The sequence below is a fragment of the Drosophila montana genome, unplaced genomic scaffold (assembly GCF_035044405.1).
Source record: "Drosophila montana isolate Dmon_TW-CO22-7 unplaced genomic scaffold, ASM3504440v1 contig_1933_1, whole genome shotgun sequence".
NCBI classification, from domain to species: domain Eukaryota; kingdom Metazoa; phylum Arthropoda; class Insecta; order Diptera; family Drosophilidae; genus Drosophila; species Drosophila montana.
This window is the reverse complement of record NW_026996852.1, coordinates 123,963-141,167: the sequence shown is the minus strand read 5'-3', so window position 1 is coordinate 141,167 and position 17,205 is coordinate 123,963. Positions and strand designations below refer to the sequence as shown.

At 41.0% G+C, this 17,205-nt stretch overlaps 1 pseudogene; it reads left to right on the top strand.

The window, feature by feature from the left end:
* The first annotated feature begins 4,346 nt into the window (after positions 1-4,346).
* Positions 4,347-16,216, top strand: LOC135441276 (uncharacterized; annotated as a pseudogene).
* The last annotated feature ends 989 nt before the right edge of the window (positions 16,217-17,205 follow it).

Genomic DNA, 17,205 nt, shown 5'->3' with positions numbered 1-17,205 from the left:
TTCAGCAAATAGTCGTTCAGCGACATGCCACTAACTTAGGGGGCCGCATCCCATACCAGGCGCGTCTTTTTCTTGTTCGGAAATAGGACGAAACCACGATGTCGTGTTAGCTACTAACTCAGTATCCTTCAGTCGACGGATATATCCCTTCTGCTTGTAGTCACACATGATGTTCATCATTCATCATATCAAAAAGTTCTACCAAACTGACAAAGACGTTTCAACAAAATCGGAATCTGTATTTGTGTAACTGTTTTGCAAATTTTTATTCAAAATTACGGCTGTTCGTGCCACAAGTTAATATAAAGTATTTAGAATTACTATCAATATAGTCGATCGATGTATTGTACATTGAACTGTAATCAGTTTGTCCGTCGAGTAAAAAAGTTGAAGCGGAGCTGACGTGGATGTTTGCCTGGAAGGGAATTTTCCGAATAATTATTAATTTCAGCGCTCGTGGAGGACTCTAGCGCGAACATTGGCGCCCGAGCAGGGACCTAAGGACGAAGAGCGAAGAGCTTTATGGCGAAATAAAGGCTAAAATACTTAGCTGTCTGAGTCGTACAAGTCGACCTGCTAGCAGTAATGATGTATTGCACAGCACACAGGTGTCTCGGCAGCCGGACCTTCCGAAATTAAAAGTGCCTGAGCTTTCAGGAAAGTACACCGAGTGGACCAGTTGGTTCAATACATTTACTCTGCTCATACGGTCGGATTCTGAGCTTGATGACTAGTCGAAGCTTATACATTCGCTTTAGGTATCGTTCCTTAAGGAACCATTGACTGTTTGGAATTATCGGGTGTTAACTACCATCGGTCCCTAAGGTAAGTGCAAGACCGTTATGAAAACAAGGCAATTATTTTTCAATCTTACATAAATGAGCTGTTTATCTGTTAATCTGAAACGTGTAAAGTATGTAGACTCGGAGACTTTGAGAGTACTTGTAGACAGTGTAAATTCGCAGTTAGCGGCATCTCTTGGCAGTGAGCAAGACATTTTCGACGCGCTAGTTTTTCATTTGATTCGCAGCAAACTTGATTATGAGACACTTGATAAGTGGGAAAACGAATGGGATTGCAAAAAGTTACCTTCGTGGCCATTGTCATCGCAATTCTTAATAAATAGAGGTATAAACTTGGCTTATCAGGAATTTCGGCGGAACAATGGTTCTCGACCCAACGGCCAAAACGTATTAAAGTAGGCTAGCTTAGCTGTAGCGAGTAGCGACAATAGCAAGTCGTGTTACATTTGTGCTAGCGCACGTGGGTTAAGGGCATGCGCAAAATTTAAAGTATTAACACCCTTGCAGCGCTCTCAGGAAGTTAAAAGACGAGGAGTTGCGATAGCCAACGCTGTGCCATATGCAACAAACCTCATCATGAATTGCTTTATCGTAATGTCTCAGATAGCGTACGTGACGGTGTGCATAATGGCCAATCACAACAAGGGAACAGTTCCTTACCTAGCACACTGCTAAATAAGTCGTTTGTAAGTCCCATAGCGACCGCCGTGGTTTTGATAAAAGGTAACGATGGAATTTATCATAATTGTCGATGTGTATTAGACTCTGGTAGTCAAATTAATTTTCTTCCTTCTAGATTAGTTTTTACTTTGCATCTAGAAATGCGTGAATCAAGTATGCGACTCAGTGGGATCGGCAATGCAACATCTCAGATTATTGGTTAGGTGAATGCCACTTTCAAATCTAGAGTGACAAGGTTTGCAGCTACGGATACTTTTTGTGTGTTAACAGAAATTACGCAATATAATCCGACAAGTTTCCCTTTAGGTTAGGATTGGCAACCACCCAAGGGAGTGTCACTTGCGGATTTGACATCTGACTCAACTCAAAGAATTGATATGCTATTGGGAGTTTCTTAATTCTTCAAGCTGATTGTTGCAGGTCAAATCAAACTAGGACAAAAATTGTCTTCCCTTCAGAAGTCGCTATTAGGCTGGGTAGACGTGGGCGAGTTTACACCCAGCACTAGCTTGTCGGCGATATTCTAGGAGAAGGAGAAAAATGTGCTGAGCTCTAATGAGGTGCAAGAACTAGTACAACGGTTTTGGAAATGGGAGGAAATACCACAGCCTGTTGATAAATTCACTTAAGAGGAAAAACAATGCGAAAACAGCTTCGTTTCTAATGTTGAACAATCTGATGATGGCCATTTAACTGTAGCTCTTCCCTTCAAAAGTCCCAAGAAAGTACTAGGGGATACATACCAGATTACCCTTACTAGATTTTTATATTAAGAAAAGAAGTTGATGCGCAATCCCTCTCTTAAGAAACAGTATTCCGAATTTATTAAAGAATACAAAAATTTGGGCCATTTGGAAATAGTAGAGACCGCTAGGGTAAATGACATTTTGTACTTTATGTCCCATCATCCTGTGCTCAGGCCGTAAAGTTAGACGACAAAATTCGTCGTATTTGACGCTTCTTGCAAGTCCAGTAACGGCGTTTAACTAAACGATACTATGCTTGTTGGGCCGACCTTGCAGCCTGATCTTATTGAGACGATGACTAGATTTCGCTTTTATAGGTTCGCCCTAACAGCAGATGTAGCCAAGATGTATAGGCTGTCACTTCTGGAACAAATTCTGCTCAATTCCTAGCATTCTGTCTAGCAGAAAAATATGGGGAATAGTATCCACTGGCAGCTAAAGCGATTAGAAGAAGGTTTTATATGTATGATGTGTTGTGTGGTGCAGACACCATAGCCAGTAGAATAGAAACAGTAAGTTATTGAGGTGTTAGTACTTGGCAGGTTTAAGCTACACAAATGGCGTAGTAATTGTCATGAAGCCCTCAGCAATGCAGACGACTTAAAGTCTTTAATGGCTAAAACTGAAGATGTAGCTAAAGCCCTTGGAATATGTATATGGGTGAGTCAAAGCGACCAATTTCAGTTCAGCTCTACAACTACTACGAAGCGAACAGTGCTATCAAAACTAGCTCAAGTGTTCGATCCCTTGGGATTCTTGAGTCCTATACTGATTCTTGGCAAGATATTCGTGCAAGAGCTATGGTTACTGAAGCGCGACTGGGATGTAGTGCTGCCGTCAAGTCACGCGGCTCAATGGCAAATATACCGAGAGGAACTGAAGCTCATAAATCAGTGTTCACTGCCACGATCAGTGGTTCCCATAACGTTTGAAGTGGACACGTTAGAACTTTTCGGGTTCTCTGACGCATCCATTCGAGCTTATGGTGGATCAATTAATGCTCGCGTGCATAATAAAGACGGAGCAATTTCAGTACGCCTAGTGACTTCCAGGTCCAAGGTCGCTCCAATCAGAGTGACTTTCTTGCCCCGCTTAGAGCTGCAAGGAGCACTTTTAATAGTGAGACTTATGGCAAAGATTCTCACTTGTATTCAACTAAAGGTTTCGCAGGTACGATACGATGGAAGACTTTCGTAGCCAACTGGATGGCTGAGATAAAAAAGTTAGGCGATATTCAGGATTGGTAAAGAGTAGAGTAAAAATAAACCCAGCAGATATTGTATCCAGGGGACTTGAACGATGCAACCTTATGGTGGGAAGGCCCTGATTTTTTGAGGCATCCAGTAGATGACTGGGCTAACTGACACAAAGCATTCTATTTTACCACCTAAAGATCATATAGTCGTAAATGCATTAATTAATTACACTCATCGAAGCAATTTACATGTACGGCCTCAATCGTTATTGGATTATCAATTGCAGAAAATTGGCTCGCAATGCGGTACGAAGATGCATTATCTGCTTAGGGCTTCGACTTGCCTTGGTAATCGGACCGCTGCCGAGCGCGAGGCAGTATCTACCCTTTTCAACGAGCGGGACTAGACTTCGCAGGACCAATTTGGATGCATTTTAACATAAGAGATAAGCAGTCAAGGTGTAGCTACCTGTGTTCGTATGTTTCCAGACGAAGGCATGCCATACAGAGATCATTTCGGACGTGGGTGCCAGCGCCTTCATAGCGGCACTTAAACGGTTCTTTGCCAGACGTTGCCTAAGCTCCAAACTGTTCTGCGACAACGGCACTAATTTTGTAGGCGCTTCAAAAGAGCTGGTCAAAACTTTTGACCAGTCGGGCCAAGGTTTTATCAAGGACACGTACATTCAACGAGGGGTCTACTTTCACGAGGATCTCTTAACAGCAGTTACGCAGGTGTAAGCGGCGCTGAATTTGAGGCCGCTGTATCCTTTATCATCGGACCCGAATGACTTAGAAGCACTTACTCCTGGCCACTTTTTGGTTGGCTGCCTACTTAATGCGCTAGTGGAACCATTTGACGAAGCATTGGTCAAACTATCGCAGATCAACCTTTGGAAGAGGATTCTCGTAGTACACAATATGTTTTGGCGCCGCTGGAAAACTGAGAACCCCACCTTGATGCAGGAACGCTCAAATTGGAGGACAACTGCAAGCAACGTACAGATCGGAGGTCTAGTTCTGATCGCCGAAGACAACGCACCGCCTGGACAAAGGCTACTAGGAAGAGTGTTAGAGCTACATCCCGGATGCGATGGTGCAGTACGGTTGGGACTCTCAAGACCAAGACGAGGTTCGTCAAGCGGAATGTACATAGAATCTGCCGCTTGCCTCTGGTTCAATAATAGATGGTGTTTTGGAAGGAGCTTCCAAGGCGGTGAGTATGTTCGCACAACAAGTTTATATATGGTATTTAGTATCGATGTCAGCGCTATTTAGTATTTTTGCTTATATTCCTTGAAAAGTTAATTGAATTGAATAACTATCGATATTGTCGATCGATGTATTATACATTGAACTGTAATCAGTTTGTCTGTCGAGTAAAAAAGTTAAAACGGTGCTGATGGGCATGTTTGCTGGGAGGGGAATTTTCCGAACAATTATTAATTTCAACGCTCGTGAAGGATTGAAGGCCGATGTTGAAGCCTTGGGGCGGCCGATAAGAAAGTTTACCTGCTGGACTTCTATGCCACCTGGTGCGGACCCTGCAATGACATGGACCCAATGGTTAAATCCCTGGCACGCCAATAGGCCAGCAAGGCGATCGTTATCAAAGTCAACGTCGACAAATTTGACGAGTTGGTGGAGAAGTACAAGGTGCGCAGCATGCAAAAGTTTGTCTTCCACAAGAGCAACCGCAGCTTGTCCAAAATCGTTGGCAACGTTGAGCAGAAAATGACGCACATGATGACCAAAGTATGCAAATGAGCATGAATTAAAAGCGGCGAAGGCATCGCTAATTAACGGTAAATGAAACACTTTAGTATAATTATTGTTTAACTGAAACTGTAACTGTAGCTGTAACCGTAACTGTAACTGTAACTGTAACTGTAACTGTAACTGTAACTGTAACTGTAACTGTAACTGTAACTGTAACTGTAACTGTAACTGTAACTGTAACTGTAACTGTAACTGTAACTGTAACTGTAACTGTAACTGTAACTGTAACTGTAACTGTAACTGTAACTGTAACTGTAACTGTAACTGTAACTGTAACTGTAACTGTAACTGTAACTGTAACTGTAACTGTAACTGTAACTGTAACTGTAACTGTAACTGTAACTGTAACTGTAACTGTAACTGTAACTGTAACTGTAACTGTAACTGTAACTGTAACTGTAACTGTAACTGTAACTGTAACTGTAACTGTAACTGTAACTGCAACTGTAACTGTAACTGTAACTGTAACTGTAACTGTAACTGTAACTGTAACTGTAACTGTAACTGTAACTGTAACTGTAACTGTAACTGTAATTGTAACTGTAATTGTAACTGTAACTGTAACTGTAACTGTAACTGTAACTGTAACTGTAACTGTTACTGAAACTGTAACTGTAACTGTAACTGTTACTGTGACGGCAATTAATTTATGTAATTTCCAATGTAAAAATAACCTCAAATTTGAATATGTTTTTCCCTTTTAGCATGCTTATGTGATAGCTTTTAAGGTTAGGAACGGCTATAAATCAATAATAGATAATCTCTTTCTGCTGTCGGCTGCTCCATGTGCCCCAAACTGTCCGTAGATACGATGCGACCTGCGGCGTGGTTACCAACCGAGGCGGCTTGGAGGGTTTTGCATGATTGTTGGGAATGTTGAGATTAGAAAAAGTCCCAGACGGTTGCTCTCATGAGTTCACGAGCGGGATGGTCATCTTAAACGACTTGAACTTTTATTGGACTTCATCTAAATATTACAGTTGCCAATCTGACCTACACAGAGCATACGTCCGGTGACTTGGACTGACGCTCACAGACTTCAACATGCGTCGCAAATTACTTTGTTACTAAGCTAGCAAATTCAAAGTTCTATAAAATTACAAAATACAATAAAGTACGATAACTTAAATTAATAGGACTTAAATCTCGGCCGCTTGAAAGAGCTACTCAACTCAACCGTTATAGCGCGTGATCCACTGAGTGATAAGACATTACTCAATGTGGCTGATCTAAGCACAGATGCATTTTCGTTACTCGCTCTTTTCATGCGCTCTCTTATAATATACGCTCCTAGGCCGGCGCGATTGCTCTTGTGGGTTAGCTGTAGCCCAAACATGATTGCAGCATCCATCATCAAATTTATGTCCACTAACTTTTAGAGTCTTGGGCTTGGTACCTTAACTTAAACTAAAAAAGGAAGAGTACAATTTAACATTTAAGTAAAGATTAGGTGTCATTATCAAGCAAATTCTCTTGTATGGGTAATGGACAGAGCTTTGTTACTGGCCGTTTGATAACACCACTGTCAAAGTCACAACTCTAACAATCCAGTTGCACCAGCCTTAGTGCTTGTAATTCGACCCTAAGGCCACCGACGCGAAGAAAATCGTTTATTAACACCATGCATCCAACATATAGGTTTCTGCTCATCTGCAACCATTTTGGTCTTCTCTGCAACCGTGTCTAATATTCAGAGTCCCGCCTTTACCAAAATTGTTGTGAATAGTATTGACAGTTTCTCAACCGATGTATTAAACTTAATTGAGGTAATTCAGGTGCAGGAGGCGACAAGAGCGCATCACCAGGGAGAAAGTGACCGGGGGTTAACACTATCAAATCCTCAGGATCATTCGAAATAGGACATAGAGGCCTTGAAATCAGACTCAATTTGTGCTAACACTGTCGCAATTTCCTCAAAGGTTAACACTCGCTCTCCAACGGTTCTCTTGAGATGATACTTCATGGACTTAACTCCAGCTTCCCCTAATCCACCAAAATGTCGATCTGATGGAGGGTTCAAATGCCCGGTGATTCCCTTGTTCTGGAATTTTGGCGCGATCAATCTTGAAATGCACGAGTACTATGCCTCCCTATCAGCTTGTAGTTTTTTTTTGGCTTCAACAAAGTTTGTACCACAGTCACTATAAATATTTGTACATATACCAAGTCTGCCTATGAATCGATGTAGGGCTCCTAAGAACTCATCTGACGTTTAATTTCCAACTGGCTCTAAGTGTATGGCCTTGGTCACCAAACATATAAACACGTCAACGTATCCCTTTTGTGCTACATGTCCTCTTCCCTTTGATGGCGAAATAATAATAGACCCAGCATAGTCAACTCCGACAGCTCTTGACGGCCGCACACGAACGAACAAACTGCGTTACGCCCATTGATGATCCAAAATTTCTTTCTTATATAATTGAGCGTGAGCGAGGAGCCTCCATGCAAAGTACAAGCTTGACTATAATTAACGACAAGACTCGTGAAATAATGTTAATAGGTTAATATATAAGGATGTTTCTCATTAACTGGCAACAAGGCATCGAGCAATCTTCCTCTGAGCCGTAAGACTCGCTCCTCCAAATCAAAATACGGGTTGAGAGGTAATAAACTGCTATCTCTTGGAACTGGCTTGCTAGTAGAGAATGCTCTCCATTCCTTTTCAAAACAGTCCTTCTGCAACAATCTTATTACTTCTCTGAGGCTTTCTTTTAATTCATTTGTTGATATCTCAGTTCGCTTGTGCTCAGACTCTATTATGCGACAGTTTCGAATAAAAAGTTTAACTTATGCCATTACCCGATGAAGTCGTAAATACGATGAATATTGACCTACGAATATCGAACTAGGCATCTCTTCCAATGATATCTTGTGACACGTCAAGATTCTTGTCTCAAGACTCTGTAGTGTATTCATGCAAGCACATTGTACTGCCATTGACAACAAATAATATAAACGAACAAATCAAAACATGAGCGCAAGTCAGTGACTCGATCAAATGTGATATGCCACTTGACGGCCACCGTCTTATGCCGACTTACGGCATGCATGCATCCATGCATCCCACGGGCAAGGTCCGGGATCGCTATGTACGAGAAGTACATAGCTGCACGCGCACTTATTTATATATATATGCATGAATACGCTCTCCCTCTCTGACGATGTTAGCTTTAACATAATTACCTTAAGTCCATTTCGTGTAATGAAAAATTAAACAGAATTAATAAAGAAGCAAAACGGAGCAGACGCTCCGTACCTTAAACTAAGTGTTACAAATCCAAGTGTAAATAATACATGGCGACCGTGACAGGCGTTGTCGGTCGTTCGTCGTTGTCGTCGTTGTGTGTTCAGTTCATGATGAACAATTTAAAATAAATATCAATTTCACATACCTTTGCTGCATTAAATTAAACAAGCTGTCCCCAAAAGCGGAAATAATTACATGGCGGACTACAAGTGTTAAATTATACGCTCTATCCGCCCGTTGATATTTATATATACAGTATAATTTGCTTAGCTGCCTCGAGTACTTTGCACAGAGATTAGAGGCAGCTATCCGTAAAAGGCAGTTAACTTAAATACATTTTTTACATACATTTACATACTCATTCCAAAGAATGATGACCATAGCATTTTCAGGTCTTGAACCTTCTCAAGGTTTCGTATATATGGATGGTTCCCAAAAACTGATGATTAAAAACCTAACAAATGTTTTTAATGTGTGTAGGAAGCACAACCTTAAACTACATCCAGAGAAATGCTCATTTTTCATGCACAAGGTAACTTTTCTAGGTCACAAGTGCACTGACAAGGGTATCTTACCAGATGACAATAAATACGATGTCATTGAGAAATACCCAATCATTTTGCAATTATTACAGACGTTTTATTTAAAACTTCTCGGATTATTCTCGTCACATAACACGTTTATGCAAAAAGAATGTAAAATTCGAATAGACAGCTGAATGTCAGTCAGCTTTGGAACACCTAAAAAGAGAATTAATTAAGCCATCATTGCTACAATGCCCTGATTTCAGCAAGGAATTTTGCATTACTACCGACGCAAGTAAGCAAGCGTGCGGAGCAGTTCTTACACAGGAACACAATGGTCCACATCTACCAGTAGCATACGCCTCAAGAACCTTCACGAAAGGCGAGAGCGCAAAATCAACAACAGAACAACAGTTAGCAGCAATCCACTGGGCAATACAACATTTTCGTCCATACGTATATGGCAAACATTTCAGAGTAAAAACAGATCACAGACCGCTAACTTATCTCTTCTCAATGGTAAGCCCAAGTTCAAAACTAACACGAATGAAATTAGAACAAGAAGAATATGAATTTACAGAAGAATATCTTAAGGGTAAAGATAATTATATGCGTTATCGAGAATAAGTATCAACGAGTTAAAATAAATGACATGCAAGTCTTGAAAGTCATTACAATACAACAAAGTAGGCAAAATAAATTCTGCGCAGGAGATAATAATGAAAATAATCAAGAAAATTTGCCAATGCAAAATCTTGAAAATGCTTCTATGCTCAACGTATATCAAGTCATTAAGAATGAGGTTCTAGTCGGGAGCTACCGACCTGAACCCTGAACCCCCTTCTTCCAACACCAAATGCAGCAAACATTTTCACAGAAACATTATACCCTTTGTACCCATTTTCAATAGGTTCAGGGTATTAAAAGTTATAGCGAAAAGATCTTTAAAAACACTTCAAAAGATACATTCAAAAATATGGGCAATATATATTTACAGAATTTAAGAGTAGCGCTACTCAAGCCAGTGACCCAAATAAATACAGATAAAGAAAAAGAAGCAATATTGTCTACATTCCATGATGAACCCATGCAAGAAGGTGATACAGGCATTTCAAAAACATTAGCAAAAATTAAAAGACATTACTATTGGAAAAATATCACACGTCATATTACAGAGTACGTACGTAAATGTCAGAAATTTCAAAAAGCTAAAACTACCAAGCACATTAAAACCGCTTAACCATTACAGACACACCAACAAGTGTTTTCGACAAAGTACCAGTCGATTGGTCCATTACCTAAGTCAGAAAACGGTGACGAATATCCAGTCCAATTATTTGTGACTTATCAAAATATCTTGTTGCCATACCTATCTCGAATTAAAGCGCAAAAAGCGTAGCAAATCGAATATTTTATTTTAAAGTACGGTCCAATGAAGAAATTCATTACGGACATGGGTTATGAATACAAGAATTCCATAATTAACGACTTCTGGAAATATCTAAAAATATACAGCATAACGTCTGTAGCACTCCACCACCAGACGTTAGGAACTGTGGATCGAAATAACAGAACCTACATATCAGTTGATAAAACTGATTGGGACGTATAGCTTCAATATTTTGTTTATTGTTACAATACAACCCCATCTATGGCACATGATTATTGTCCATATGAGCTAGTTTTTAGCAAAAACCAAAAAATACCAAATTAGTTAAATAGCATAGATAAAAAAGAACCACTTTATAATGTAGAAGATTACGCAAAGGAATCTAAATATAGATTAGAAGTAGCCTACAAGAAATAGAATAATGAAAGCTTTAACATAATTAGCTTAAGTCCATTTCGTGTAATGAAGAATAATACAGAATAAATAAAGAAGCAAAACGGAGCAGACGCTCCGTACCACAAACCAAGTGTTTAAAATCAGTGTGCAAATATTACAACTGACATGTGAAAGTGACTGTTGATCAATGTTATTGACGTCAACTTAGATATGCTAATTCTCCGATTTAGATGGTCGGCAAGGTTATCATTCGAGGAAACATGTCTCCATTGTCTTCCATTCGAGATCTCCAGAATTTTGTTTATGCGATTTGAATACCTTCCAGTTTGCACCTCCTCCACAGATACAACTGATGGTAATCATTGACTCGGACCAAAAAAAAGTACTGCAGAAGTTTATATTAATTCGCAAATTCTGCTTTAAATACTTATACATTTTTGCAGCTTCAAGAGCAGCATACAACTCAGCGCTGGGTATGGTTAATTGTGGCTTAACAGGCGAGACTTTACATTTTCACCGTATAAAATGCGTGATCCCCGGCTGGAACACGTAATTATGCAATCGCTCCATAGGCTTGCGCTGATGCATCATATATATACCGTGGTATGTGTATGTCTGAAATATTGGGCAAATCCTTTAAAATTTCTCCCATTCTCTTCTAACGGCTGCTGGCACTATGTCATCCCAGCCAATCTTATTCTTCCAAAGACGCTGCATCAGTATTTTCCCGATTACAACAATCGGACTTAGCCATCCCATAGGATCGAAAAACCCCGCAACTGTTGACAGAATAACCCGCTTCGTAGGTAAGCCTGCTGATACTTCAAAATTTGAATGAAATCGAAATTCATCGTCCCCGGGGCTCCAATGTATACCCAGCGTACGAATTGTGTCTTCGCCATCAAGGTGTAACAATCCCTTCGTTTCTCGAAATTCGATAGGTATCCTTTCTAAAAATGTTGGGCAATTACTTGCCCACTTTCTTAACTCAAATGTGCCACTGCGTAGTATACCAATGACTTGACTCTGGATAGCTTCCACCTCTGCAACACTTTCCGCTCCGGAAAATATGTCATCAACATACATCTGATGTTTTACCACATCCACTGCCAATGGAAATATCTCATTTTCGTCCGCAGCTAACTGTTGCATAACTCGCAGAGCTAAATAGGGTGCTGAACTAGTTCCAAACATAACTGTTAAGCATGCAGACTCCTCGATGTGCTCGTTCTTATAGGGTTTCCATAATATGCGCTGATACTGGGGCATCGTCCATTGGAATATTGATGTACCTGCACATTTTTTCTGCGTCAACCATAATCGCGAATCTTAGACCACGCCAATTGAGAATAACTCCAAGCAGCTGCAAGTGTAATAATGGTCCAATTGCTAAAATGTCATTCAATGACTTCCCTTGTCTTGCTCGAGCAGTCGAACACAACTCGGACCTTCGTAATTGATGATGTTTCTTTTATAACTGGGTGATGCGGTAGATAACAATGTTGAACTCCTCCTTCAGATGATTGCATGATGTTATAAATCTTAGGCGTAACCCGTTCCATTTGGCCCAGTTCCAGATACTGCACGCAGGCGCCTGTCCAGATAATCCAACCGCTTTAGTGTGCTTCGATATGACGAACCAATCACTATAGTTTGATAAGGATGGGATAAAAAGGGTAGACGAACAAGATATTTTCCGGAAGATAAGCGACGAGTATTGACAAAAAAGTCCTTGCACCACCTCTCCTCCGGTGAGAGACCTGAAGACTCATTGTCGAATTGCTCTAGTTCCCAAAACTTACGTAAAACATTGTCGAGATCCTCATTTGCATCATGAGTGTGTACCGTCATTGTGTGCGATGACACCAACGACGCACGTTCGTTGATCTTTGCAGACACAATATAGCCCAAAGGCGTATTTTGTGTTAGAGGTGAACCTGTTGGTCCTCAGTATGCTTCACCTAACATCAGTTCATCATAAATATCGCTCCCGAGCAAAATGTCGACACCTTGTGGAATAAAATAAATAGGATCGGCTAAACGGAAATCCTCTAGATGTGGCCACATCGTGGTAGATATTCTTCTGTCAGGCATTCCTTGACTCACCTTATGTAGGAAATACGCAAATATCTTATGGTTTACCTGTGGATCATATAGGGATCCTAATTTTAACTAAATTCCTGTAGATGCTTCGGTGATTCTTTCATTCGCTAAACCGTTGATTTTGATATATACCCTTTACCTTGTCAGTCGTAGTTGTTGGCCTGCACTCTCTGAAATGAACGATGCTTGGGAACCAAGATCCAAGAAAGCTCGATACTTCAAGGGTTATCCATCTTTGGAGTAGATAAGCACCATTGCTGTTGGTAACAAGACACCCTGTCTTGTAAAATGTAGGACTTCATCCTTTCCGTTGATTAAATTTGTAGATAATTGCTGTGCACTTGTACCCGTCTTCCTTGGGGCGCCGTTTCTAGGAGCATTCATCCTATCCAGGTGGATTAGAGGTAAACACAAAGCTCTTCAAATGTCGGTAGATCTGGCGACGACGTTATTGATCGATCCCAATCTACTCTTAATTGCTTAGGTAACTGCCTTTTCAGCATATAATATACCAAAACTTGAGATTGCTGCTTTGTATCAACTCCAGCTTTCTCCAACGAATTCACACATGAGCGGCAGGTCTGCACAAACCGCCTTAGACTCTCGGCGTCTCCATGTTGAACTGCTAATTGATGGTCAAAAACACCCATGTAATGTAAAAACAATACTCGTTTATTGTCATATAAATTCGCCAGCAATCTCCATGCCACTGGGTAATTCGATTCTATCAAAGTCAAGTGCTCTATATCTTCAGCATCTTCCTCTGATAGCGAAACCTTTAAAGAATGGAAGCGATATAAGTCAGTTAGTCTCCGACAGTGATGGACACGCGATAGAAACACCTCCTTGAATGCCGGCCAATCTATGAATTTACCGCTGAAAGATGGCAGCCTAACCGTGGGCAGCTTCACTTCTTCCATAGGGGTTATACACTGTTCATTCAGTTACTCCCACGATGTAGGTCTCCTCATACACATCCCTGATTGCCGTATCAAAATACCTTGTTTAAGTCTCCTCCTTGTCTCGCACTCGCATAAGCTGCTGATTGTTGCGTTTAAATTCAGCGTTAATTTCCAACAGCGATTCGAGCCTGGCTTCAAGCTGGGTTTCCGTATGTACCGATTCATCAGCCTTGTATTTTTTCAGTAATTTCTCCAACGAGGCTAACAGTGCAATTTGCTCAACAGTTAAGTACATGAGGTTTTTGGTCATTCTGATCACCTAACCTAACACATTAGTGTCAATTCGCAGTCACCCTTTCAATTGGGTCGCACTGTCTTCAGCAATCACAATCCAATGTCCAATCCCAAACTCCTCAGTCCAATCGCCAAGAATCAGTCCTCACAGGAGGCACCAAAAATATGTTGGATATCGGCTGCGCCATGTGCGGAGCTCCAAACTGCCCGTAGATATGATGCGGCCTGCGGCCTGGTTACCAACCGAGGCGGCTTTGAGGGTTTTGCAAGATTATTGGGAATATTGAGATTAGAAAAAGTCCCAGACGGTTGCTCACATAAGTTCACGAGCGGGGTTGTTCATCTTAAACGACTTGAACTTTTATTGGACTTAATCTAAATATTACAATTACTACTCTGACCGGTGACTTGGACTGACCGTCTAGGCTGAGTTTTCACTCTTCTTTATTAGGCTAGTTAAAATCCTATTTGTCTGCAGCTTTGTCCTTTACTCTCCCTACTTTGTCCGCAGCTTATGTCCCATTTTCGGGGGTACCTCAGGGGAGTTGTCGTGGTCCACTTCTATTTAACTTGTTTATTTTTAATATAGGGAGTTGCTGCCGTTCGTCCGATTATTTATTATTTGCCGACGACCTTAAAATATTCAAATGCATTTCGTCTCAGCATGATGTAATGGTTATGCAGAAGGACTTACACAACTTGTCTGAATGGTGTAGAAATAGCCAGTTACCACTGAACATATCTAAATGCTATCACATCACATTTAGCAAATGTTTTTATGCCATTCTTTCATCCTATTCTATTAATGGGGAAGAACTTACTCGTAAATCAGAAGCTTTGGACTTAGGAGTAATTTTTGACTTTAAGTTCTTATTCATTCAGCAACTATATTATGCCTAAGGCGTATGCGATGTTTGGATTTGTTAGGCGCAATTCTAGCCAGATCAAAGACCCGTTCACAAGATTATCTCTATATAATTCTAAACTATTCTAAACAACTTAATTGTAGGAATAATTGACTGCCCTTCCCTTCTAGCTCGCGGTAATTTTTATGTGCCGAGCAGATCTTTGCGATACCATTTGCCGTTTTCTGTGGGGACTCATAGAACTGCTTATGCAAGTAACGAGCCTATGATCAGATCACTAAAGCTTTATAACAATCTTCCAACTAAAATGCGTTTTGATTTTTCTGCCAATAGTGCTCATATTAAACATAAGCTTAAAGAATTCTTTCTGTAAAACTCATAAATTTTACTTTTTTTTTAAGTTTCATATTTTCTGTTTAGTTAGTTAGTTATTTAAGATAATATTTTGTAAGTTAAGATAACTTGAAAGCTACCAGCATTGGTTAATAAATAAATAAATTTCTTTGTTACTAAGCTAGCAAATTCAAAGCTCAATAGAATTACAAAATACAAGAAAGTAAGATAACTTAAATTAACAGGACTTAAAGCTCGGCCGCTTGAGAGAGCCACTAAATACACCTCAACTCAACCGTGATAGAGCGTGATCCATTGGGTTATAAGACATTACTCAATGCGGCTGATCTAAGCACAGATGCATTTTCGTTACTCGCTCTTTTCATTCGCTCTTTTATAAAATACGCTCTTAGGCCGGCGCGATTGCTCTTGTGGGTTAGCTGTAGCCCAAACACTTTCAGTGGTGGGTCTTTCGACATCCTTGCCTTTAAACATTTAAAGCGCTTTACAGCCATCTGATAAGAGTCTGGCAGATGCATGCGATCAAACCTCCATAGCAGGCCTGCCTGACAAATTTTTTCATCTTCAAGATATGTTGTTGTTGCCTCCATTATCTGGATCGAGCGCTCATCCTCTTTTTATCTCAGCGGAAGTGACCTAGTGACTCCAGTAAGTCTACATTTGTTGAACGTGGCGCCCCTCCGGAACCCTGCTTGCACAGTGTACCTTCGGTATCAATTGAATGCATGTTGGGCGGAACAATACATTCCCTCATTGGTGGGAGGTGAGGCCTACCTAAAGTCTCAATTGTATAATTTGGTTGACATGCAACTCCACGTCAAGTCAAAGCTCTACCCGCGATTTGGGTATAAACCACAACCACCACGAAACTCCCTGAAGGACCGCAACGTCATGACGGAGCAAGTTCCGCGGGCTCCTGGCTACCCGTGGTAACAAATTTACTTACAGTTTTAGTCATCTGCCGTAGCTGTATACTACCCATTTTAGTCCCCTACCAGACAAAGAATGGGTCATCTTATTTCGCCGCTCGAATTGGCTGGTTGTCCAAATCAACCATGGACAATCACCCAGGGTTACTACGTGGAGGCCACATTCATAATATTGTGGGGCACATTGTGCCTTCGAGTCGACTTGACTAAGAACCTAGTGACTTCAGTCCAAAATAGTTCTTTCGAGCCTTATCCATCCCACGCGCCGCAGTAACAGACGAGACATGGTGCCGTCGCCCACAATAGTGCGGCCATGTACGGCCAATCGTAGTGTGCATCGCGCTGCTATGACCTCGTCGTTTTCACTTTCGCGTATCTCCAGGGGTGCAGTTATTTTGATATTGTCCAAACCAATGATAAGCTGAGCCTTTACGCTGTTGTGCGGCAGAATAAGGAGCGTAGATAAATGCTTCCGAGACTTAAGCAACTGTGGCCCGACACTTTGCTCTAGTAAGTCCAACTTCGCTACAGTTCGCACGTTTATTAACACATACTGTATCGCATTATGTTCTGGAGCTGAAATGCCCACAGCCACAGACATAAACTCAGGTGCGTTCTTGGTCACAGACACAGCTGGGTCGCAGGTCCATCTAGTTCCAGCTCGTCTGCATGCGCTCTTTCCACTAGCGTACACTCAGCGTCATACATTAATGCATATGCTCGCACGCTTTTTGATTAATTACAGAGTGCGATTGGAACACATCGTAACAGTGTCTTACTTGCGGAACTGCCGATAAACACTGTAGTGACACTTAATCTTAAATATTGCCATTGACAACAATGGATATAAACAAACAAATCAAAACATAAGCGCAAGCCAATGACTCGATCAAATGTGATATGATCAGCCACTTGACGGCCACCGTCTTATGCCGACTTACGGCATAAGCGCTGACCATGCACCCCACGGGCAATGCCTAGGAGCGCTATATA